The sequence below is a fragment of the Pinus tabuliformis genome, chromosome 9 (genome assembly GCF_031772625.1).
Source record: "Pinus tabuliformis cultivar Carrire ecotype Pingquan chromosome 9, CPIR1, whole genome shotgun sequence".
NCBI lineage: Eukaryota > Viridiplantae > Streptophyta > Pinopsida > Pinales > Pinaceae > Pinus > Pinus tabuliformis.
In genome coordinates this window covers 1490370387-1490395880 of record NC_142307.1, presented here as the reverse complement: position 1 = coordinate 1490395880, position 25494 = coordinate 1490370387, and the positions used below count along the sequence as shown (strand labels likewise).

The following is a 25494-nucleotide window of genomic DNA, read 5'->3' as shown; positions in this document are numbered from 1 at the left end:
TCTCTCAAGGTACATACCCACCTAGGTGTTCACTGAGTATGACCTTCTAGAGCTATTCTTATCTTGGGTCCCCATCCGTCAAAGAAGATCGGCCCTCTTGCCTACTCTTATCTTGGATGCCCTACACATCCTCAAAGAGTATCATATGCCAGATGATTACTCAATCCTCCATGCTTTCTTCAAAATGAAGACAAGAATGATGTGTCTATCTCTCCCTCTTAGCTAGGGAGGATATGTCAACCAAGCCAAGCTTATTTCTAAAATACATAAGATTTTTATTGGGTAGAGACTTTGTCAGAATGTCAACAGTTTGATCATCGGTGGGGATATACTCCAACTTCGGCACACCATCTTGTACCAATTTTCGAATGTAGAGGTATTTGTTGTTTATGTGCTTCGTTTTCCCATGAAATACTGGGTCCTCGGATAGTCTTATATAATTGGTATTATCACAGTGTATTACGGTAGGGTCCAACGGTCCTGCAAACAAATCAGATAACATCTTTCTCAACCAGACCGCTTCCATGCCTACTTCACAGTTTGCAACGTACTCGTCTTCAGCACTACTTAAGGCCACTGACTCTTGCTTTTTGCTCATCCAAGAAACCATAGAGGATCCTAGGCTAAAACATCCTCCTGTAGTGCTTCTTCCATCTTTCTCGCTTCCACCCCAGTCGGAATCAGTGAATCCTTCTAGATTGATGCTTCTTCCCTTTTCATACTTCAGGCAATAATGGATGGTTCCTTGTAGATATCTTAGTATGTGTTTTGCAGCTATCCAATGACCATGTCTCGACTCTATTTGAAATCAATTGAGAATGTTTACTGCAAAACGTATGCCTGGCCAAGTATTCACTAGATACATTAGAGATCCTATTAGTTGTCTATTCTTAGTAGGATTTACTGGACTGGATTCAGAGTTTCTTAGCATCTTCAAGTTTGTGATGATCGAAGTAGTCATGGGTTTGCATTCCATCATATCAAATTTCTTTAGTAATTCGATCACATACTTTCATTGTCCCAAGTAGATTTCATTTGGCTCTTGCCAAACTTCTAGACCCAAATAGTAGTGCATGAGTCCTAAATCCTTCGTATCAAATTCAGTTGCCAGCAATTTCTTACATTCTTGAATTCTTTCTTCGATCCCAGTGATTAGAAGATAGTCTACATATAGAAGTATCATGACAAGTTCATCATTTTCTATTTTGATGTAAAGGTTTGGATCAGAGGTAATTTTCTTGAAACCCAATCTTTGCAAGTATGCATCCATTCTGGCATATCATGCCCTAGGAGCTTGCTTGAGGCCATAGAGTGCCTTCTTTAATCTGCAAACATGAGTCTTTCTATCCTTTACTTCATATCCCAATGGTAGTTCGATGTACACTTCTTCATCTATGGTACCATTCAGATATGTTGTTTTGACATCCATTTGATGTACCTTCCATCCCATGGATGTTGCTAGAGATATCCGAGATCGGATCGTGGTGTACCTTGCTGTGGGAGCAAAGGTTTCTTCATAATCAATGCCTTTTTCCTGAGAGAAGCCTCGAGCCACGAATCTTGCCTTGAGTTTGTGAATGCTTCCATCTGCAGCGTGCTTGATTTTATATAACCATTTAGATGTTACCGATGATTTGTCATCTGGTCTTGGGACAATTTCCCAAACTCCATTCTTCATGATAGATTGGTATTCCTCATTCATTACATCTTTCCATTCTTGATGTTTGGTTGCTTCTTCAAAGGTAGAAGGTTCCTCTTCAATGAGCTTTGATATGTATGCTGCAGATCCTGAGAACCTTTTTGGTTTCTTACTTTCCCTGAAAGTTTGATTTGTCGTGTGACCTTCTGCTTCTTGAACAGTGGTTGTTAACCAGTTATGCCTTTTCCTTCCTTCAGGGAGAGTGATTGGTTCATTGGGACCTTCTTCTTCTTGATGAGAGACTTCTCCTTCATTAGTAGCTTCTTCCTCAAAAATAGGAAGATCCTCCTCATCAGAATCAGATGGGAGATCCTTGGATTTCTTGAAGGCAATGCTTTCATCAAAGATTACATCTCTGCTTACTTCTATTTGATGTCCTTCCTTTATGTAGATTCTGTAGGCTTTCGAAGAGTTGCTATATCCAACAAAGATTCTTTCTTGCTTGCAGGATCTAGCTTCTTCCTTTTGTCCTTGGTAATGTGAATATATACTAGACATCCGAATATTCGGAGATGATCAATATTAGGTTTCTTCCCAGTGAAGACTTTTTCTGGAGTTACATTGCCGAGTGACCCGTGAGGACTTCTATTTTGAATATATGCTACAGTTTTTGTTGCTTCTCCCCACAAGAATTTAGGTAGATCTTGATAATGGAGCATAGCCTTAACACTTTCTTCTATATCTCTATTCTTTCGTTCAGCTACTCCATTTTGTTTAGGATTGTAAGGAACAATAAACTCCCTCTTATTCCCAGCCTCCTTACAGAAAGCAATGAGTTCTTTGAAAGTATATTCACCTCCATTATCTGATCTTAGGATTTTCATCTTTCTTTTTGTAAGATTCTCTACTTCTGTCTTGAATTCTTGAAATTTTGAGAATACTTCATCCTTGGATTTAATTAGTTAAACCTAAGTTTTTCTTGAATGATCATCGATGAATGTAACATAGTATAGATGACCTCCAAGAGATTTGGACATGGGTCCACATACGTCAGAGTGAATGAGATATAAAATCTCTTGAGCTCTAGATGTACTATTTGCAAATGGTTTCTTTGCAATCTTTCCTAGGGAACAACCTTTGCAGATTCCTTCATGTTCTTCTTTAAGATTTGGAATCCCATTTACAATGGAATTTAGCATTGGTAGAATTTTGTAAAGGAGATGGCCAAATCTTCTATGCCATAATTCACATGGGCTTATCTCGATGTGGACAAGTGCTTGATTTTGAGGAGATGAGAGTGAGTATGTATAGTCTGCCTTCTCTAACTCCAATGACCCTAGCCTTTTCAATGCTTGATTCTTTAGCCCAAACCACTACTTTACCATCTATGAAAGCAACTCTATCTCCTTTTTCTTCTAGAGGTGAAACTGAAATTAGATTTTTGTACAAACCTGGAACATATAATATGTTGTTGAGATGAATGTTGCCTCCACCTTCCAGCACAATTGATGTTGATCCAATTCCTTTGACAGGATAGCTCTTGTTGTCACCAAGCTCCACTGAGGATGAGGATTTTCCTTTAGACAAGGTCTTGAGTTGCTTGTGATACCCGGTCATGTTCCTTGAAGCTCCACTATCTATTACCCATATGTTTTCATCTTGGAATGTTCCGAAGAGAGCTGAGAACAGTCCTTCATTTCTTGAAGCTTTGAGATCTTGAGAAGAGAAGAATTTATTCCACTGTTTTGAAGTATTGTTTGATTAGGCTAGCTAAAGATGAACACTTCTTAACAAGCTTTTCCATGATATAGTTGATCTCCTTCATGCCCTCCATGAACCATGGCTCTGATTCCATGTTGAAGAATTTAGGGCAGTTCATGGCTTAGTGATTCTTCACAGACTTATCGATAACAGTTTGTGTTGTCTTCTTCAATTCACTTTGTTATGTTAGTGTGTTCTTCAATCATCAAATAGTTATCAAAATACAAGATCAACAATAGTACAAGTACACAAGATGTTGGCTCCAAGCCAGGGCAAAACCTCTCCTCTTGGGAGTAAAACCCTTGAATCTCTTCTTATAGATATTTAGATGATGAATACCAAGACTCTTGACAAAATAGACAAAAGGTTACCTCCAATATGTTTGTCACTATCCTCTGCTCTGTTTGGTCTACAATTCACAATCTATAGACTTGATATCACTATACTCCTTCTCCTTATGTCTTCGCTATCCAGTCACAATCTTCGACTCCTTTCTCGGCTGCCACAGTTCTTCGTTTATGTTATTAGTCCTCCATGCTCTTCGTTGGTTATAATAGTGACAAGAGAGGCCACCACCCAGAGTTATATTGAACACAGTCACTATGTATATATACACAGTCCTTCGATGACTTCTGAGAGCTATCACAGTGAATGGATACAGACTTTCGAGAGCTTGACACGATGTATATATATCGTAGGCAGATTTCTGAGATATTACCCCTGCTCACTATGCATGCATACCTTTCTTCGTTGACTGTATTATGAACTGATCTGAAGACTTGTTACATTTGAATCCACGTCACTCCTTATATATATGGGTCAACGAAGGTGCATTGAGTCGACAGGAGTGCCTTGAATCTAGGCCGACATATCATCAAGGATATCACTGCATTTTTGTAGAGCCAATTTGCACGAGGATAGTGACATTGTTCTTGGAGCGTAAACCTTTGACCTTATGACTTTTATAATAGTTATGATGAAACATAAAATCCTAAAGACATCAAGAAGAAGTCTTTGACCTATGGTAAACACATCTTGTTGATTAAGCCCATGATGCAAGGAATAATAACTTGTGTTTCTTCTTTTACATAACATTATAATTACAAGACATAATGAAAACCGAACCTAATTACATTTTCTTCAACATTAGGCATGACCCCTCTCTTCAGCAGTTGACACCCTAAACACAACCCCTCTTTCTCTCTACAAACTCAGTCCCTTCTCTTCATTTGTTCGACCTTCCTTCTTCTCACCTGAATCAGCCCTCTTCTCTCTCATTTGATGTGATCTGCAAATCATGTCATTCACCCACTCATTCCAAGAATTTATAATTTCTCTCATAACCCTATTTCCTCCTTGAGATCTTGAAAGAAAATATCAAAGGCCAAAATTTGATCTTATCACTTTCTTTGATTTTGTCAAATGGAAATATTAATTTCCAAAGTTATAAACTTTAGAAATTTGAGTTACAAAGCCAATAATAACTAATTAAATTAATTATCATGTTTTTCTTAAGTTTCGACTTATGAAGAATTAGAAATGTCGAAATAAGTAAATTTTCAAGATATCTTTTGCATGCCTAGACAAGGCCTATGCAAAGACACCTATCCGAACTACAATTTTAACACTCCCTCTTAGCGAGGAAGGTGTTATGCACTACCCGCAAACCTGCCTTTCATCATGACCTTCATGAGCATGCCTATAACCTACTCATCTGTAGGTACATATTGTAGCTTCACTGTGCCCTTCTACACACAGTCTTGGATGAAGTGGTACCTGATCTTTATGTGTTTTGACCTGTCATGAAACACTAGATTTTTCAAGAGCTTGATGCAGCTATGATTGTCACAATGTATCACAGTCGGCACCAACTCCTGATCAAACATCCCCATGAATAACTTCCAAAGCCAAATGGCCTCACATGATGCCAAATTTGCTTCCATGTACTCAGCCTCAGCAAAACTCAGTGCAACTGACTTTTATTTCCTATTAAACCAAGAAACAGCTCCAAACCCCAAGCTAAAACAACAACCTGAAATACTTTTCTTGTCAACTACGCTGCCTGCCCAATCAACATCCGAATAACCCAGGCACTGCATGTCCAGTCAGCATTGGAATAACCCACTAGCTTCACTACATCTCCCTGGACATAATTCAACCCATTATCCACTATACCACACAGATTCTTTAAGTATGTGTTTCTCTACCACTAAATGCACTCGCTTTGGCTCAACCATAAATTGACTAAGTGTATTCAAAGCAAAACATATATCCAGTCTGACATTGACCAGATACATAAGAGATCTAATCAGTTGCCTGTATAAAGTGGGATCCACTACCTCTGACATGGAAGCATGAATTTTTCTTCCACTTGGTCACCATTGGTGTAGCCATAGGCCTGCAGCCCTACATCCCGAATCGCTTCAAGATCTCCACAGTGTACTTCCCTTGTCCAAGGAAGATATTCCCATCTCTTTGCCACACCTCTAGCCCCAAAAAATAGTGCATCAACCCCATAACCATTATTTAAACAGGAACACAACAAATTACAGATATAACCATACATATTAAGGTGCAGCAGAAATAATACTTCATTTCATTACTATAAAATACTAAAATATGCTTACAAACAGAAATGGAAGTAAACTAGCTAGGGCGATGGTAGCTTTCTCTGAGAAGAGATGTGGCGGCTACATGCCTCTGAACCATTGTTGCAAAAATCGTGATATTATTGCGATAAAATCAGAAAATCGCGATTTTTTGAGTTTGGCGATATTATCGCCCGATTTTTATGCTAAATTTCTTTTTCACAAAAAAATCGCAATTTTTCGCGATTTTTTGGAAAAAATCTTTGGGGAAATACAAATAAATAAAAAATTCTCCGATTTTTTGATGAGGAGGAGCAACAGGAGGAGGAGGTGACACAACCTACCCAAGCTACCCCTGTCACCAGTAGAGGACGTCATCTACCTCCTGCAGCTCCTAGTTCTTCAGCTTCTAGAGCACAACAGAGTCCACTGCCAACTCCATCAGCATCTACATCTAGAGGGGCAGAGGAAATCAGTAGTATTAGACTTTAGTTATTTGGTTCATTTCATTGTATATGACATTTTGACTCATGACATGAGATACATTATTATACTTTTTGTTGATATTTTGAGGCTGAATTGGGACTTAGGAGTCAAGACTTACCATTCAGGACATGATTCACTGTTATGTGTGATGTAACACTAGAAATGATATTACACATCTTATATATTAATTCTTTTATCATATTTATGTGTCAATGTATTTATTTTATGTTGTAGATGCTTTAGATATTAAAAAATTTGAAAAAAAAATGAATATTTTTGTATGTTACGATTTTTTCACGATTTTTACCGATTTTGACGATTTTTTCCCCTCACCGATAATATCCCGATAACGATTACTGCAACATTGCTCTGAGCTGTCTTACAATAAGACTCGAAGGCCTATTTATTGTTGAGAAACAATGGAAAACCCTAAACATCCAAAAACCTAACCCTAGGAGATGAAGCGCCAAACTATGGGCCCCGTTTTGGGTAAATTGGTACATCAACTTCCCGGGGTCGTAACTTTGCCATATGATCTCCGTTTGACGCACACAATACCTCGTTAGAAAGATCTATCCGAGGACTACAACTTTGGGAAGAGCAACATGGTCGATGGACGCATGTTGCTCCCAATTTTCCCAAAAAACATCATTTAGGGCCTCAGAACAGCTCTGGAAGTTTAGGACCCGAAGAACTGCTAAAAATAGTAAATTGTGCTACAATTAAGGAAACTGAAAAACTAAAAGAAACAATGGTGGGGGTCCAAGTGGAATTGGCGGGTGGCCACCAATATCCACCTGGATCACTCCTCCCCCCTTAGGAAGTAATGGTCCCCATTGCGTTGAGTTCCTCCATAAGATGAGGAAACTTCTGCTGAACTTGGTCCCTGGTGAGCCACTTGCCCTGGTGAAGGAGTTGGCCTGCTTTGACAACTCGATACAGTTGGATCTTCTGCTAGCGAGTGTGCTTGATCTGTGTGTCCATGATTCGATCAGTTGCAGCTTGTTCCATGCAATATAGATTTAACTTTGTGGGTGTGAGTTGTTCTGCAATGTCAGATGTGTCTAGTAATGGTGGAAAGTATGAACGAAGGCGGTCCACATTGAACACTAGGTGCAGGCCAAGGAATGGGGGAATGCTGAGCTCAAATGCATTGTCTCCCACAACCTTCGTAATGGTGTAAGGACCATATCGGAGTGGTTTGAGTTTCCGATAGGCTCCAGTAAGGTGTTCCTTTTGCAAATGCAACCAGAGTTTGTCGCCCACCTGAAATTTGTGTGGCACCCGATGTTGATCATGTCGATGCTTGTACTTGGCATTTGATTTCTCCAGAATGTCGTGGACCTGCTAGCGAATATGTTGGATGTGCTCAATGAAGTTGTTTGCCTTATCTGTTTCGGACTGGACACGAGCCGAATCTGCCTGAGTAGCTGCAAATGGCATGGCCACATCAGTGGGACATAGTGGCAGGAATCCCAAGCCCACCTGAAAAGGGCTGTGACCAGTCGAGCTGTGGAGAGTCCGGTTATAGCTGTGCTGAACATAGGGAAGGCTCTCATCCCATGTGCGTGGATGCTTTGAGTTGTACATGCGCAGAATGTGTACGATCATCCTGTTGACAACCTCCGTCTGGCCATCAATTTGGGGATGGAAGGCTGTGGACTTAGTGAGTTTGGTGTTCAGCATCGACCAAAATGTATTGAGGAACCTGTTGTACCGATCTGAGATGATAGACTGTGGGATCCCAAAGTGTACCCACACTCGTTCAAAGAAGAGTTTAGTAGTGGCTTCTGTTGTGATATTCTTCTTGCAAGCCGCCATAATGGCCATCTTCGAAAACCTATCGACGACCACAAAAACACAGTCGTTTCCATGCTTAGTAGAAGGAAGGCCCGACATGTAATCCATGGAGATGGATTCCCAAGGTCGACTAGGGGTAAGCAGTGGGGTATAGAGGCCTTGCTTCTTGATGGTCGGTTTGGCAATGGCACAGACAGTGCATGATCTGATGTACTTCCCGACATCCTGTCGAAGATTCAGCCAATAAAAATACTTTTGTAGTACTGCCACTGTTTTCTCGACCCCAAAATGCCCAGCAACCCAACTGTAGTGTGCTTCCCAAATCATCTTGGCACACTCGCTTGAAGGAACACAAAGGTGACCCAGGTGGCATAACAGGGCATCTTGGAGGTGAAAATCTGGAACATGCTGACCCTCCAAGAGTGTCTGATATGTGTGGCCGAATTTTGAGTCGCTTTTGTAGAGAAGTGGCCAATTAGAAGTCTCGTGCCCACAAGAGTTGAGCACGGTGGTTAACGCCATGATCGGTGGTCGACTGAGGCAATCTGCAACATTATTGGTTCTGCCCTTCTTATACTTGATATTCAAATGGAACTGTTGCAAGTATGTGGACCACTTTTGATGGCGATCATTATGCAATTTCCCTTGGGTTTGTATGAACTACAGGGATCGGTGGTTTGTGTGGATGACCATTTCCTTCCCCAAAATGTAATGCTTCCATTGTCGGCAGGCCTGCACAATGGAATACATCTTTTTATCATAAGTGGGATACTTCCGGACTGTGTCTAAAAGTGTCTCACTGTGATATGCCACTGGATGCTCGTTTTGAGTAAGGACTGCCCCAATAGCATAGTCAGAGGCATATGTCTCGACCTCAAATGGTTTTTGCAAGTCTGGTAGTGCGAGCACTGGTGCCGAGCAGAGGCGATGTTTCAACTCTGTGAATGCCTTCTGTTGAGATTCAGACCAAAAGAATTTTGCTTTCACTCCTCCCTTGGTGACTTGACTCAAGGGCCAAGTGATATGAGAAAATCCCAACATGAACCTACGGTAGAAGTTGGCAAGACCCAGAAAGTTGCGGAGCTCTGTCAGAGTGGTTGGAGATGGCCAATCCCGAATGACTTTGATCTTCGCTGAATCCACATGCACCCCCTGTTCATCAATAATGTATCCCAGATATTGAACTTGGGTCATGCCAAAAGTGCATTTCTCCAAATTGGCACATAACTTGTGTTGCTGCAATGTTTGGAGAACCTGTCGGATGTGGTGGAGGTGCTCTTCCCAACTCTGGCTGAAGATCAGGATGTCATCCAAGTATACCACTACAAATGAGTTGGTGAATGGCCGCAATATGTCATCCATTAGCCTCATGAAGGTTGTAGGAGCATTCGTCAACCCGAAAGGCATAACCAACCATTCGAAAAGGCCCTCCTTGGCTTTGAAGGCAATACTCCACACATCGGAGGGTTCAATTGGTACCTGGTGATATCCTGACTTCAAATCAATCTTGCTGAAATATTTTGCGCCCTTCAGTTGGTCCAGGAGGTCATCAATCCGTGGAATCGGGTACCTATTACGGATAGTGATCTTATTCAGCGCCCAATAGTCAATATAGAGTCTCCAAGTCCCATCCTTCTTCTGTACCAACACGATTGGGCTCCCGCAGGGCGATGAACTCGGATGGATGTGACCTTTTTGCAGCAGCTCCTGAATCTGCCTCTTGATTTCATTGTTCTCCAGAATGGAGCGCCAATAGATTGGTCCATTGGGCAGTGGCGCACCTGGGTTAGATCGATGGAGTGCTTGACCTAACAATGCAAAGGAACCCCTGCGGAGGAGGTGAAGATGTCCTCGTACTCCTCCACGACCTTGTCCATCTATAGTTGTCGTGCGGAGGGGCCCTGTCTAGAGGTCATAACCATTGTCTTCTTCTTTCCTTGAGGGCGTATCATCAGGAAAACAAATTTCCTGGTTTTGGAAATGAGCTTACTGCATTGTTTTGCAGTAACCAAAGAGATGACAGTAGGCAGTGCTACCTCCGGTATCCTGTACAACTTATTTCCCAAAGTAACAATAACAACACAAGGCCTTGATTCATACACAGCGTGTCGCTTCCACAAGTATGGTTGGCCTAATAATACATCACAAACATCAAGGGGAGCAACGTCACACAATACATCATTTGTGAAGGGCTTGATGTTGTATGGAAGGTGACACTGTTGGCTCACGCGAAGATCCTGTCCTTGGTGAAGCCACCCGATGGTGTACGGTTGTGGATGTGCTATGGTCGGTAAGCCTAGCCGCTTCACGACCTCTGCCGAAATGAGGTTCTTTTGGCTCCCGCTGTCGACAATGAACTGTAGCGGGGAGCCCTTTACCCACATCTAGGAGTGCAAGATGCGCTCCTCCTCTGGATCTTCGGGTTCCTCCTTCTAGATCTTCGCAGTGGCAACGGTGGCGTTGGGCTCTGCATCGATAATCTACTTCCCTTTGTCATTCCCCTTGTCGGGTTCTGACTCAGAGTCGGAACATGCATCTGATTCTGAAACCTTTAGCTCAGCCACCAGTGACTGCTTGGCCTGAAACTCACTTGTGTTGTGAGTGGAGCTCTTATGGAACTCACACCACTTTCCCGTGTCCTTTTTCGGCTTCGCGACGTTGTTCTTTGCTTACAGCTTTGGCAGGTTGTCTTGGGCCGCCTTGCCTTGGCTTTGTCCTTTGTTCTACGGTTTAGGGGCACCTTTCCCTTGCTTCAGATTCGCAGATCCAAAGTCTCGCTTTTTTTGTTTAAACTTTTGCTCAATCTTGACGGCATATCGGTATGCCGTGCCGAGCGAGGAGATGTTCAGGAATTCTATTTCATCCTGGATGTATCTGTGCAGGCAGCCATGGTATTTGAGTACCAAATGCTGCTTCGAATCCTTGATACACAACTTTGTGCGAAGGGTATGGAAAATATTGGTAAACTCCGGCACGTCTTGGTCCCTTCCCTGTCGCAACATGGTCCACTTTATATATTGGTCCTCATAGCTTCCGACAAGGCAGTACTACTCCTTGATGGCAGTCCGGAATGAATTCCAAGTGGGTGCAGCGGAAAACAGTGAGGCCGTACTTTCATCCTTCTGCTCGCAGTAGGTTTCCCACCAGTCCTTGACATGGAAGGCAGCTTTGAGAAGAGCAAAAGTAATCTTTTGTCGGCCAGAAATATCATGAACAGAAAAATACCCTTCTAGCAAATTTAACCATTTATCTACGGCCTCTGCGTCTATCTGACCCTCAAATATGGGAATGTCAAAGTTAAATTGTACCTTAAAAGGTGTGGCGCTTCCAGAGTAGCTATTGGAAGTAGATATGTCGCCCCGGGTAGTTGCTGAAGGATCTGAGCAAAGTTGTCCATCATCGTGTTCTTTTGTCGCTCGAGGGCCTCTTCGAGCAAGATTTTGATAGGATCACCTGCCCCCTCGTCTTTCTTTTCATTCGCCATGGGAGGCCATCGGGATTTGCGACGCTGGTCTTGCAAAGGTTCGACCAGTTCAAGCCCTACCTCCTTATATCCCGACCTTGTTGGGGACATGCAAATAAAAACAGAGAAAGAGCAGACCACTCTGATACCACTGATCCGGATTTAAACAGGAATGCAACAAATTACAGATATAACCATACATACAGAGATGCAACAGAAATAATACTTCATTTCATTACTGTAAAATACTGAAATATGCTTACAAACAGAAATGAAAATAAACTAGCTAAGGCGATGGTAGCTTATCTCTGAGAAGAGATGTGGCAGCTACATGCCTCTGAACTGTCTTACAATGAGGCTCGAAGGCCTATTTATTGTTGAGAAACAATGGAAAACCCTAAACATCCAAAAACTTAACCCTAGGAGATGAAGCGCCAAACTATGGGCCCCGTTTTGGGTAAATTGGTACATCAACTTCACAGGGTCAAAACTTTGGCATATGATCTCCGTTTGACACGCACAATACCTTGTTAGAAAGATCTATCCGAGGACTACAACTTTGGGAAAAGAAACATGGCTCCTAGTTTTTCCAGAAAACGTCGTTTAGGGCCTCAAAAGGGCTCTGGAAGTTTAAGACCCGAAGAACTGCTAAAAATAGTAAACTGTGCTACAATTAAGGAAACTGAAAAACTGAAAGAAACAATGGTGGGGGTCCAAGTGGAATTGGCGGGTGGCCACCAATATCCACCTGGATCATCCTTCATCTCGAACTTTGAAGCAAGGTTGCTCTTGAAATCTACAATGAGCTTCTCTAAACTTGTAAGAAACAATTCATCTACATATAACACAAGAATGAGCGGCTCTCCCCTGACCAATATGTAGTACAAGTTTGAGTCAGCATCACTTTTGTTGAATCCCATCCCCAGCAAATAGTTTTCTATCCTGTAATACCACGCACATGGTGCTTGCTTAAGTTCATACAATGCTCTCTTCAACTTGCAAACATGGGAATCCCTCCCATGCACCTCAAAGCCCTCTAAATGCTCTATATCAGTGTGGAAAAAGTCCCGAAAAAATCGCGATTTATTCCTAAAATTCCGATTTTTTGGGCAAAACGATTAAATCGGACGATTTTTCGGCGATTTTTTGGTAAACGAAAAAATCGCAATTTTTTCATATTACTCCCGATTTAATCGGGAGTCGACCCAAAAAATCGGCCTCCCTTCCCAACCCGTGGATAAAAGGCCCGCAAAGGTTAATTTCTTGTTTTTTTCGTTGTGTATTTTGGCATTCGGTGCTGTGGCGATACAAGGGTTTGCAGCTTGCCATTGCGTTAAGAGGAGGGAGGATATTAGTGTTAAGACTCAAGAGGAGCCCGCTCTATTAACTTTTAAGGTATGTTTCATTGTTTCTATTATCTAGATTCTACTTAATGCGAGATACGGTGATACCTGTAGGCTGTGCCGCTATTTCATAAATCTTTCAGCGGATTGTAAATTTGTAATATCATATATGTATATGGCAGCTGGCTATGCGGCTATGCCGCTGGAAATAAGGTGCATGTGCCATGAAATCAACTCTTGTAGATTAGGTCTAACGTTTATAGTTTAAACTTGTAGGTGATTTCTCTTGAATATATTTAAATGAGCAGACATAAATTATAATATCAAGTTGATACTCATGGGAATGCTTCAGACCAGCAACATATTGTCATATTATATATATATATATATATATATATATTATATAGTGCTCAAAAATTACACAGACCACCATGAAAATGCTTCAAACCAGCTGACTGTAATTTATTTTAAAGTTTAAACTCAAGAGAGATACATACCAATGGGAAGTATGCTACAACAACATTGAAGAAGATACAGCAATAAATTCAGAGAGTCTGGTTATAGAATGGCACTAGGATATAAGTCTGGAACTCAGCCTATAGAGATGGAAATAATGCTCAGCTCAGCCCTTAATATCTCATCTCTTTTATCAGCCTTTTGCTAGCCCACAAACAAAGATACCAGTGGGCTGTAAATCAAACTTTTATACCCTTTTGTAGTTGCCAGATATTTGACTCTTTAAATTGCACTTTTTATTCTTTGAAACAAATTTCAGGAATTTGAATTTTATACTTATTTTTATTAGATTTATGAACTGTCAATATTAATTTGCTGAGTTGAAGGCTGAAGCAATTTAATTTTTTTCAATGTTTTTTTGTACCCAGGTTTAAATTCAAGTTCAAAGTTTAAAACAAAATGCCAAGGATTTTGGATGCTATGTGGGAATTTGGTGAACCTGATACTACACCCGAAACTAGGGGTGTCAATAGAATGTATTTGACTTGCAAGTTGTGTGGCAAGCATATGTCAGGAGGTATCAACAGATTAAAATTCCATTTGGGGCAAATTCCGAAGCAAAATGTTGACCTTTGCACAAATACAACTCCAGAAATCATCCGACGGGCCATTCAATCATTGATGGATAAAGAGGACGGAAAGGACACCAAGGCAGCACTAAAAAACCAACTTGTAGGGGCCTCAAGAGTGGGGGGAATTGAAAGTGCCAGTGCTTCTTCAGCAGCATCACCTTCCTCACCCATAGGTCCCAGCCCTTCATCTATCTCATATTTTTTGGTTCCTAGAACCACAGCTGGTGCACAACCTGGGATCAAATCAGCAATGAAAAAAAAGGAATAGGCAGAAGCTAACAGGTTGGTCAGTAAGTGTCTTCTATGGAGTGATGTTCCTTTCAACATTGCCAAGACAAACCCATTCTACCAGCCTATGTTTGATGTTGTTGCTATTGTTGGCCCAGGGTACAAAGCCCCCACCTTTGCAGAATTGAGAGGGTCTCTTCTTCAAGATAAAAAGACTGATTGCACTACTAGATTGGCGGATTTTAGGGCATCATGGAACAAACTGGATGCACAGTCATGTCAGATGGTTGGACTGACCAAAAGGGTAGGACCCTTCTTAACTTCTTGGTTAGTTGTCCCAAGGGGACAATGTTTATGAAATATGTTGATGCATCTGCACACATTAAAGATGCACGTACATTATGTGAGTTGTTGGACATCTTCATTCAGGAAGTAAGCCCAAGCAATGTTGTCCAAGTCATAAAGGACAACGCTGCAAATTATGTTGCAGCTGACAAGATGCTTATGGAGAGGTATCCTAACTTGTTTTGGACACCTTGTGCTGCTCATTGCATTGACTTGATGTTGGAGGATATAGGTAAGATTCCTATTGTGAGGGATATTGTTAAATGATCCAAGAGCATAACAAAATTTATATATAATCATGCATCTGTGCTTAGCTTGATGAGAAAATACACCAAAAACAAAGAGTTGGTGCGTCCTACCATTACACGATTTGCCACTACTTTCATATCTCTTCAGTCTCTGTTGAATTCTATGTGGGATGTGAAGAGCATGTTTCTCTCAGCAGATTGGCGTTCTTTATCTATTAGCCGCAAACCAGAGGGAGAGGGCATATGCAGACTAGTTTCATATGATCAGAGCTTTTGGGCAGGAGTAGAGGAGGTGTGTGCCATTTCAGAACCTTTGGTAAGGGTTCTTCGGTTGGTTGATGGAGACAAGCCCGCAATGGGCTATTTGTATGAGGCCATGGATAGGGCCAAAGAAGCCATTCGTGCTTATTATGTAGATAAAGGAGACGAGGGGTTAGAGAAACAACAGGTCATATGGAGAGTGATTGATCAGCAATGGAACAATACACTCCATCGCCCCATTCATGCTACAGGTATCTACCTCAACCCTGCATTTTCTTATGCCTGTGGTTTCAGATTTGATGCCAAGGTGATGGATGGATTCTTCACTTGTTTCAAGAGGATGGTGTCATCTGAGCAAGAACGTGAAGATATTTCTAAAGAAATGGAGGTCTATAGGATGGGAGGTGGCACATTTGGTTTTAACATGGCTATTAAGAATATGACAACCAAAATGCCAGGTAAGCTTCAGTTTGTTTCAAACTTTCAAGTTTAGAATTTCAATGTTTTTTTTTATGTTATTCATTTTTCTTTTAACTTGTACATGCTTGGTGGACAAGCTATGGTGCCAGAGTACCCCATCTCCAAAAGCTTGCCATTCGAGTGCTCATCCAAACATGCAGTCCTCTGGGTGTGTGTATTTGACAAAATACACAGCAAAAAGCGCAACAGGTAAAAAGATTTCAAATTAAATTTTTTGAATTCATTTGATTAATTTTAATATTTAAATTTTCTAAGTACTAATTTACAATCTATGACCCTAATACAGATTGGAGTCCCGATTTTTTGCCTACTTTTTCAAAAAACTCCCGACTTTGCCGAGTTTTTCAACTTTTGGACCCTTGTCGAATTAATCCCAACTTCGACTTTTTCCACATTGCTCTATATAGATTGTTACCGCTCAAACTAGCAGGGGTCCTAGGAGGGGATACTATAGAGCAACTACTAAGTCAAGGGGCAACAATGGAGCGATAGCCCACTGTCACCACAACTAAGGCTCCCTTCTCTTTACGGACTTTCACCGATGGGAGGAGTCTCAATATGAGAGGAATCACAAGGATGAATGGACCAATGAATGGATAGACTGTGATTACTAGAGCCTATTCACAAGAGAGACTCAATTTACTAGCTTACTTGCTTGAGAAGCAAGGTGATAGGCTCTCTAGGAAGGGCTATGAGGACACTTGGGCTTAGGTTTGGAGGATAAACCTTGGCAAGGGGCTTCCTAGACCTAAGAATCCTTGCGGAGAAATGGATTCTATGCAATCTTTGTGGAATTTGAATTATAGAGTTGTGGGACCACAAAGAACCCAAGTCGACCCATACTATATCAAGGGTATGGAGTTGATCGACCAAAGAGGGGCTTGACCTAATTAGGGAAAAGAATAGGATCAAATGACTAATTTTCTTTTGAGATTTGAAACAATGATCCAAGTGAACACACTAACACAAATCAACCTAGGGAAAGGAATGGTCTTGTGACTAGGGCTTGCTATATTTTGGGATTCCACCGTCGAATATGCCTTAAACTTGGAGGACCTCTTGAGTCTTGAGCAAACACCAGCGCAGTAGTGGACCAAAATTCAAGGATTTTGGATGGCTACAATGAAATTTACTTGATGCCCTAGGTGACCTACTAGGGTTAGGCCAAGAAGGAGTCAAAAGGCGAGGAAAATATTCTTTTAGGTGACCACCAATGGTTAGATCAGTGCCTTGCCTTTGGGAGAGATGGGGTCAAGGTGATTTTGTGATTTTGAAAGACTTTACCCAATCAAGGAGACCTTTAGGCAACTTCGCATGGCAAATTAGGGCATGCAAGCAGCTACCAAGGAATTTATACTTTGATGTACATGAATTGATGACTTATCAAGGTGTATTTAATGAAATTGAACCTCTAGGAACATTCACTTATCATACATGACACATGTAACATATGCAACACTTCAAGAGATCAAAAAATTCCACAATTCGCATAAATTAAAGGCAATTTCAGACCTAGAGAGCGAAAATCCCATACATTAATCATGTGACAAGAGAAATATAAAGATAGACATGAAAAAGAGCACTTACATGTACAATGAGTATATCCAATCATCAAATCAACACAATTTTGAAGCTCTAAGATCAAGAGAATAGTATCCAAACATCAAAATTCATCCATGAAACCAAACTCGTCCTATAAAAGGGCACACAAAATTCTCCAAAAAGATACTAATCCAATCCAAGTGATGAGGAGAGGAATGAATGAGCCTCTCATCTATTTTTATCCTCCCTAAAGAGTTCGATTTTCCTAATTAGGCCTAATTAAGCCCCAAATAATAAAATATTGTCCAACAATAACATCCCTTGGTGACAAGCCCACCAAGATAGCTCAATAATACAAAATAAGCCTCTCAAGAGGGAAGAATAATCAACATAATGAATTGTTGGGCCTTTGAGAAGGCCTAGTGGAGTCCAAAGTGTGCCAAGGTGAGAGAATAGACTCCAAAGCATGTCACATGTGGTGTCCCCAAGTGGGTGTGGGGGCACAATGACATCATCATGGGTCTCCAAGTGGATCGATAATGCCTGTAGACCATGACATAAGCCCTCCCTTTGTCTCCTGCAATGAGACACATCCTCATCTGGACCCTGGAACATCTACCAGGTGTATGGTGCAAGTGTGAAGCCAGTTGGGCATGGTGATCCAGGTGCATCATCCTCATCCAAAAGGTGTAACACGAGTAATCACTAAGTGGTGTTGGGGATTCATGATGTGCTCTCTGTTATGGTGGAGGCCCATGGCTCTCAACACTCACCCTACAAGCGCAAGGGCTACAGCACGTGCCCTAACCAGGGTTGTCACAAACACAAAAGCAAACATCAGTTCAACAGTGTTTTGGAGAGGTGTTGGATCCTAGTTTAGGATCATATTTGGATCAGTTAAGGGCATCCATGGAAGTCATGGAGGAAGGGAAGATCTTGTGATTAGATGCCCTACACTAGTGACAGATTCCATAATGATTGAGCAGCAAACTTGCAGTAGAAGATTGTTGTGCATTGGGTCAAAGTGTTGGCCATTGCTTGGGTTGGTTTGTGGGGTGGTTGTAAGAGGCCTTAGGAATTGTTTGGAGGAGCCCATGTGGATTGTTGGGAGGCCTACCAAGCAGCCACGGTGACAACAAACACATTAGATCGAGAGGCAAGAAGACAGCAGCAAGGTATGTTGCAGATGGACCCATGTATGATGAATTGATGGTGTCCTAGGCGAGGACACATTGAGGTACCTAGATTTGTGCAATAGCTTCTCTATTGCAGAGCAAAGGGCGGATTGGAAAAGTTTGTGGGCAACCGTGTGTAAGGGTCTCCCAAGTGTGGGGATGCCCTAACAAGGTGCAGATACTACAACGTGGACTTGGTCTCTCGTGGACTGTTGGAGGGCAGCGTAGAGAAGACCAAGTGTGGACGAGATTGGGCACTTATGGTCTGCTGAAGGATAGCGTGATAGTGTCCAAGTTGGAGCCCGATGAGCAACACCTTGATGGACAAAGATAGTTGCGAGAGAGCCAGTTGTTGAGCTCAAGGGTTGACGAACCAGAGGAGCAGTTGTGGAGCCCAAGACTTGTGTGTGGCGAAGGACTTCTACAGCAGATGATGGGTAGTCCTCCTACCCTGTATTCATTGTGGGAGATGCACATCTTGCAGTGATAGGTGGCAACCCTCCGTTCTCTATTTTGGTCTTCATCGGAGCAGCGAAGGAAGACCATAGTGGGCTGAAGTCCCTGAATAGCTGAGCAGCAGTGGGCAGATCGAGAGTTGTTCACAAGTGGAGCTATGAACAACTCGATAGGAGTCTCGATGTGTTGTGGCCTTGATGGACGAAGGCACAGCTAGAGAGAAGATTGGATAGCCGAGATTCAATGACCAAATGGACTTGGAGCATTGATAGAGGTAGGAGCTGCAGATCGAGAGCCGAAGGACTGAGCAGGTATAGGGTACGACCGAGGGGAGCTGAGAGAGTCGACTTCATCACCCAAATGGTCAAAGTATCTTGTTGAGGGCAGATTGTTGTCGATGGACTGACATCAAGCTCCAATTTTGTATCTTGTACTAAGGGCCATTATCCCTGGTATGGAAGCCCTAGACTGTTGTATTATATGTTGTTAATATAACGAAGTTGGGTTGAAAAATTAAAAAGTTGTCTATGTTTTGTGCGTGTGTGATTTACTGCTTTATATTTTTGTTGTGAAAAGTAGTGTATGGTTGAGATTCTTGGTTTGGTAGCACCAGTGATTTTAAGACTCTAACCTAGACCCAAGGTCGTGGAAATTCGACATGGTATCAGAGCGTATCTGAGCTACTTTGAGGGACAGTGAATCAGAGTGTGCATAGCAAAGCAACTCAGAGGGATTTGTGGGTGTCTAGATCATGGAGCAGAGGGTTCAGCTGGAAACATGGAGATGAGGTCTCGATAGACTACATGATGAGATGGGCTGGCAGTTCTGGCAAATCGGTGGTGAACCTGGTGCACTTCAGTATGTTGTGTGGCGATTTGTAGATCGTGGACTTCCTATGTCTTGTCATGGATGGTTGGGATAGCTCGAGGATTTCTTTGGCACGGACGAGATTAGGTTGATCGAGACGGCTTCATGTCATGGACTACAGGTTGGCAAGCTAGAGTCTTCATCGGATCATGATGTTGCATATCCGAGATTGAGGTCCAAGCTTGCGGGTTTTGCACCCATCGTGATTTGGGCCAAAACCATGATGAAGATACTACAAGTGATGGATGAGGATGATAGTGCTCGGCGATACGACTCCAACGCAATGAGAATCGTCCAAATCCGAGTTGTCCTTAGAGAGAAATGAATTTTTGAAGTTGCCTAATTAATTATTGGTTACCAAGTCATGTAGGCTTGGTGTAAACAATAGAAGGGTCTCTTCATCAATTCGTTGAGCCCTTGTATGTGTATAAATACAAGGTGTATTGGAGTGTTTTAGAGCATCCATTGGTGTGACATTCCTCCAAGGAAGAGCTCTGAAATTCAGATGCCCTAGCCGCAACAAGAGAGGGTCAAGACAGCGTGGAGACAAGTCTGTTTGAGGCCAAGAAGCAGCATAGAAGAGGACTGTTTGCAAGGTTGATTTGTGGATTGTCTTAGGGTTGTTTGAGGGCTATCAAGACAAGTCTCAGTTGTTGTTCAAGGGCCGAGTTGTTGGGCAGTGAAGGCCGAAGAGCTAGAGGGACAAAACGTTGAAGAAATAGGTGTGTTTGGGCATGCGTAGGGACTGTCTCATGATTTAGTGTTGCAGTGCTAGGCCACAGGCCTTAGCACACAGCAAGAGTTGCGTAGAGGGTTGTCAAGGTGGACTAGCCCCTCAAGAAGGCAGTGTGGACAAGGAGGAGGCTTCCCAAGGAATGTTGCAGCCCTTTGAGGGTTGGTTTGTGGACTGTCATAAGGGTTTAGGGCTGCAGCACATGCCCTAACCAGGGTTGTCAAAAACACAGAAGAAAACATTAGTTCAGCAGTGTTTTGGAGGGGTGTTGGATCCTATTCTAGGATCAGATTTGGATCAGTTAAGGGCAAGCTGCAGAAGTCAAGGAGGAAGGGCAGATCTGGTGATTAGATGCCCTACACTAGTGACAGATTCCACATTGATTGAGAAACAGACTTGGAGCAGAAGATTGTTGTGCATTGGGTCAAAGTGTTGACCACTGCTTGGGTTAGTTTGTGGGTTGCTTTTAGGAGGCCTTAGGAGTTGTTTGGAGGAGCCCACATGGACTGTTGGGAGGCCTACCAAGCAGCCAAGGTGACAATAGACACATTAGATCGCAAGGCAAGAGGACAGCAGCAAGGTATGTTGCAGATGGACCCATGTATGATGGATTGATGGTGTCCTAGGCGAGGACACATTGAGGTGCCTAGATTTGTGCAATAGCTTCTCTATTGCAGAGCAAAGGGCGGATTGGAAAAGTTTGTGGGCAACCGTGTGTAAGGGTCTCCCAAGTGTGGGGATGCCCTAACAAGGTGCAGATACTACAACGTGGACTTGGTCTCTTGTGGACTGTTGGAGGGCAGCGTAGAGAAGACCAAGTGTGGACGAGATTGGGCACTTATGGTCTGCTGAAGGATAGCGTGATAGTGTCCAAGTTGGAACCCGATGAGCAACACCTTGTTGGACAAAGATAGTTGCGAGAGAGCCAGTTGTTGAGCTCAAGGGTTGACGAACCAGAGGAGCAGTTGTGGAGCCCAAGACTTGTGTGTGGCGAAGGACTTCTACAGCAGATGATGGGTAGTCCTCCTACCCTGTATTCATTGTGGGAGATGCACATCTTGCAGTGATAGGTGGCAACCCTCCGTTCTCTATTTTGGTCTTCATCGGAGCAGCGAAGGAAGACCATAGTGGGCTGAAGTCCCTGAATAGCTGAGCAGCAGTGGGCAGATCGAGAGTTGTTCACAAGTGGAGCTATGAACAACTCGATAGGAGTCTCGATGTGTTGTGGCCTTGATGGACGAAGGCACAGCTAGAGAGCAGATTGGATAGCCGAGATTCAGTGATCAAATGGACTTGAAGCATTGATAGAGGCAGGACCGATAGATCGGGAGCCGAAGGACTAGGCAGGTACAAGGTATGACCGAGGGGAGCTGAGAGAGTTGACTTCATCAGCCAGATGGTCAGAGTATCTTGTTGAGGGCAGATTGGTTTTCGATACACTGACACCAAGCCCCAGTTTTGTATCTTGTACTAAGGGCCATTAGCCCTGGTACGGAAGCCCTAGACTATTGTATTATATGTTGTTAATATAACGACATTGGGTTGAAAAATTAAAAAGTTGTCTATGTTTTGTGCGTGTGTGATTTACTACTTTATATTTCCGTTGTGCAAAGTAGTTTATCGTTGAGATTCTTGGTTTGGTAGCATCATTGATTTTAAGACTCTAACCTAGACCCAAGGTCGTGGAAATTCAACAGTGCCTTCCATTGGATGTTTGCCTTTCCTTGATGTGGCTACTGATCCTAGTTCTGATGGCGCCACTAAATTTGCTTCATCCCCCGCTAATGCCACGTCAATATCAAAATCAGCATCAAACACGGGATCTTCAGTCTCCTCCACCCATTCTGACGTTGGATCAATATCATCCAACATAATGGGATCTAGATCAGGTGTTTTGTTCATCATTTGGTTCTGCCTTAGTCAAAGGTTGTATCGCACAAAGACAAGATCATTTATCCATTTTTGTTCCAAACGGTTTCTCTTCTTCGAGTGTATGCGCTCAAAAACAGACCAATTGCGCTCACAACCTGAAGCACTACAAGTTTGGCTGAGGACTCTAATTGCAAACTTTTGCAATTGAGGACACTGGCCGCCAAAGGTCTCCCATCAATGTGATGCAAAGAAAAAGGCATTAATTAGTAACTTAGTTCATTTCATTGCTTATTTACAAATTACAAGTATTTATAGATAATTTGAATTGTAAATTTGTAAACAATTTAACTTGAAAAAAAAAACAAATTGGAAATTAGAATTTCTTCCCTGGTTGATCCACATCTCTTGCCATCTTTGCCAAGTTTTTGCCAAAGGTACCAGCTGCCATACTGAAAAGAGTAAATTGTCTATGTATTTCCAATTGGTCTACATGGCTAGGGACCATGCAGTCCAAGCAATCAGTCAATCCAGCTCTGACCTCACCATCCTATAGATCTCCTAGCCGAGCTTTATAATGATACTTTGGGTTCAAAAAATACGCAACTGCATGTATAGGACGATGGAGTTGCTTGTTCCATCTGTTATCAATGATCTCCCATATGCAGCCATATTTAACTAACCTGTCCTTGTAAGCTGCCCGTATTTTCTCCTTTGCCTGATCCATAGCCTCATAAATGTAGCCCATGGCCAATTTTTCCCCATCCACCATCCTTAGCACCTTAACAAGGGGCTTGGTAATTTTCACAAGCTCTGCAGACCTTTTCCAAAAATTATTGCCAAACACTTTCTTTTTCTTGTCTTTTCCATCTTGTCTACGAACCCACCGAGATTCAGTCCAATCATCAGAAGAAAACATTTTCTGTAGGTTTTTATGTTGAGCTTGAGACATTGCAACGTGAGGAAGTGAGTTGCAAATCTCGTAATTGCAGGCCTAACAAACTCTTTGCCCCCAGTGTTTTTCCTCATTAGGCTCAATACCCATGAGTGGTTGTAAATGTATTTTGTAATGCACTTGGCATGCTCTACAGTTTTTTTTACCCATTCCACTTTGCCTATGTCCTCAAGCATGAGGTCTATGCAATGTGCAGCACATGGAGTCCAAAATATGGTCCTATATTTGGACTCAAGCATCTTTCTAGCAAGAACATAGTTTGAGGCATTATCGTTGATGACCTGCACAACATTCTGCTCCCCCACTTCCTGAATAATGCCATCCAAAAGCTCAAATAGAAGGGTTGCATCCTTCACCTTATCATATGCATCAACTGATCTGAAACACATGGTTCCTTGAGGGCAAGAAATAAGGAAATTAATGATAGTGCGGTTCTTTCCATCGGCCCATCCATCTGACATAATGGAACAACCTATTTTGAGCCATGAATCTTTATACTCAGCCAAATACTCATCAATGGAAGAAATATCTTTTTGCAAAAGAGCTCCCCTCAAGTCATGCATACTAGGGCCTTTGAAGCCCTTTCCTGTAGCTATAACAGAGTCCCACATAGCTTGGTAATAAGATGAGCAAGCAGCATTAAATGGGATATATGCATCATACCACCATCTAGCAATGTATTGATAAGAAGTTTCTTTGCATTATTTTTTCCAATGTTGATGCAAAGTGGGTTGACGACTTCGCTGGGAGGAAGTGGAATTAGAAGAGGCAATGTTGGCAGAGGATGAGAAATAACTATGGATGTTTGTTCTCTTTGTTCCTTTTGATAGTTGGCCAAAAGAAGGATGAACATAGTGAAAGGGATCATTGGTGGAAGGGATAGAAAAGGAGGCTTGAATCTCATAATCATCATACCCACTCTCTTTCATGGCTTCTAATAATTCCCTCTTCCTTGCAATGTCATCTTGGACGGCCTTCTCCCTAGCCTTATCCTCATGAATCTTTTCAAGCTTGGAAAGGCATGCTGTCATAATAGGACCTAACACTTCATTTGGTGCTTCACATGGCTTTACTTGGCCTCTTACCCCAGCCAAGTGTTGCTTCAATCTGAGAATACCCCCACCCCCAATAGGTTTATGGCAGAATTTGCATATCATTTTTCCATCAATCAAATCACAATGAGTCCACTTACTGTCCTTGGCTTTTGGAGCCATGTTGGCTTGAAATAATTAAAATTTGCAAAGGAATCTGCAATTTAAAAAAAATTGCAACTAAGAAACATGGAAAAGAAAAGCTAAATTTAGGAAAACAAATGCACATGTAGCCTACAAAATTTGATAGCATAGAACTACAGATTTGATAGCATAGATGATAGAAGTTAGAAATTTAGAACACATAAAATAATTTAATACGTGGACAGCAGTCAAATGAGGAATTTTCAAGTAAAAATCCTTACCTGGAAATGCAAACTAGCTTCCTTAGCCTCCTCTTGAAGATGCCAACTCCACTGACAACTCCAAATTATCTCCAAAATAGCTCGAACTCTAACTCCAAGCCTCCAAGATGACTACTCCAGTGAAAATTCAACACTCTCCAAGCTCCCAATCAAACTCACAAATACTCCAAATGAGATGTGTGAGACAAATGAGAGGGACAAGGTCCTTTTAAAGGCTTGGAGAGGGTGTTTTTGGAGGGAAAGAACCCTTATTTTCCCTCCAAAACACCCTACAACCTTGGAAAACCACGCTGTGTGGGTCCTCCGTGGCCTTGGCAGCTAACTCGCAGGTTTGACCATAAACCGGCCAGTTAGGACCAGTTTTTTCCTTTTTTTGGCGAAATGAGGGGTCAAACCGGGTTTTTCTGCTGGTTTGACCTAGTGGGCTAGTGAACCGACCGGTTTGACCAGTTACCGGTTCAAACAGGCCGGTTTTTAAAACACTGGATATAATGATGGAATGGAGTGGGGATCAAGGGAAAAGCTCCAAGCCACATGCAATGGTACAAGGGTAGCTATAATAGGGGAAGCCCACACTTGGGTATATGAGTGTAGGAGGGAGCAATCGTAGTACATAAGTAAACCCGACCTTTGTTTTTCCACCCGTCTTCATATGCCTTTTGCCTTTGATTGATTTTTCTTTATAACTGCTCCAGGCTCCATGGAATGAGA

General features: G+C 42.2%; 2 protein-coding genes across 3 annotated transcripts in view; one reads left to right on the top strand and one right to left on the bottom strand.

The window, feature by feature from the left end:
- LOC149154247 (phosphopantetheine adenylyltransferase-like) overlaps positions 1–25494 on the bottom strand; it is a 277427-nt gene that overhangs the window by 13715 nt on the left and 238218 nt on the right. The window lies entirely within an intron of this gene.
- LOC149154248 (uncharacterized) overlaps positions 1–25494 on the top strand; it is a 31940-nt gene that overhangs the window by 1884 nt on the left and 4562 nt on the right. The window lies entirely within an intron of this gene.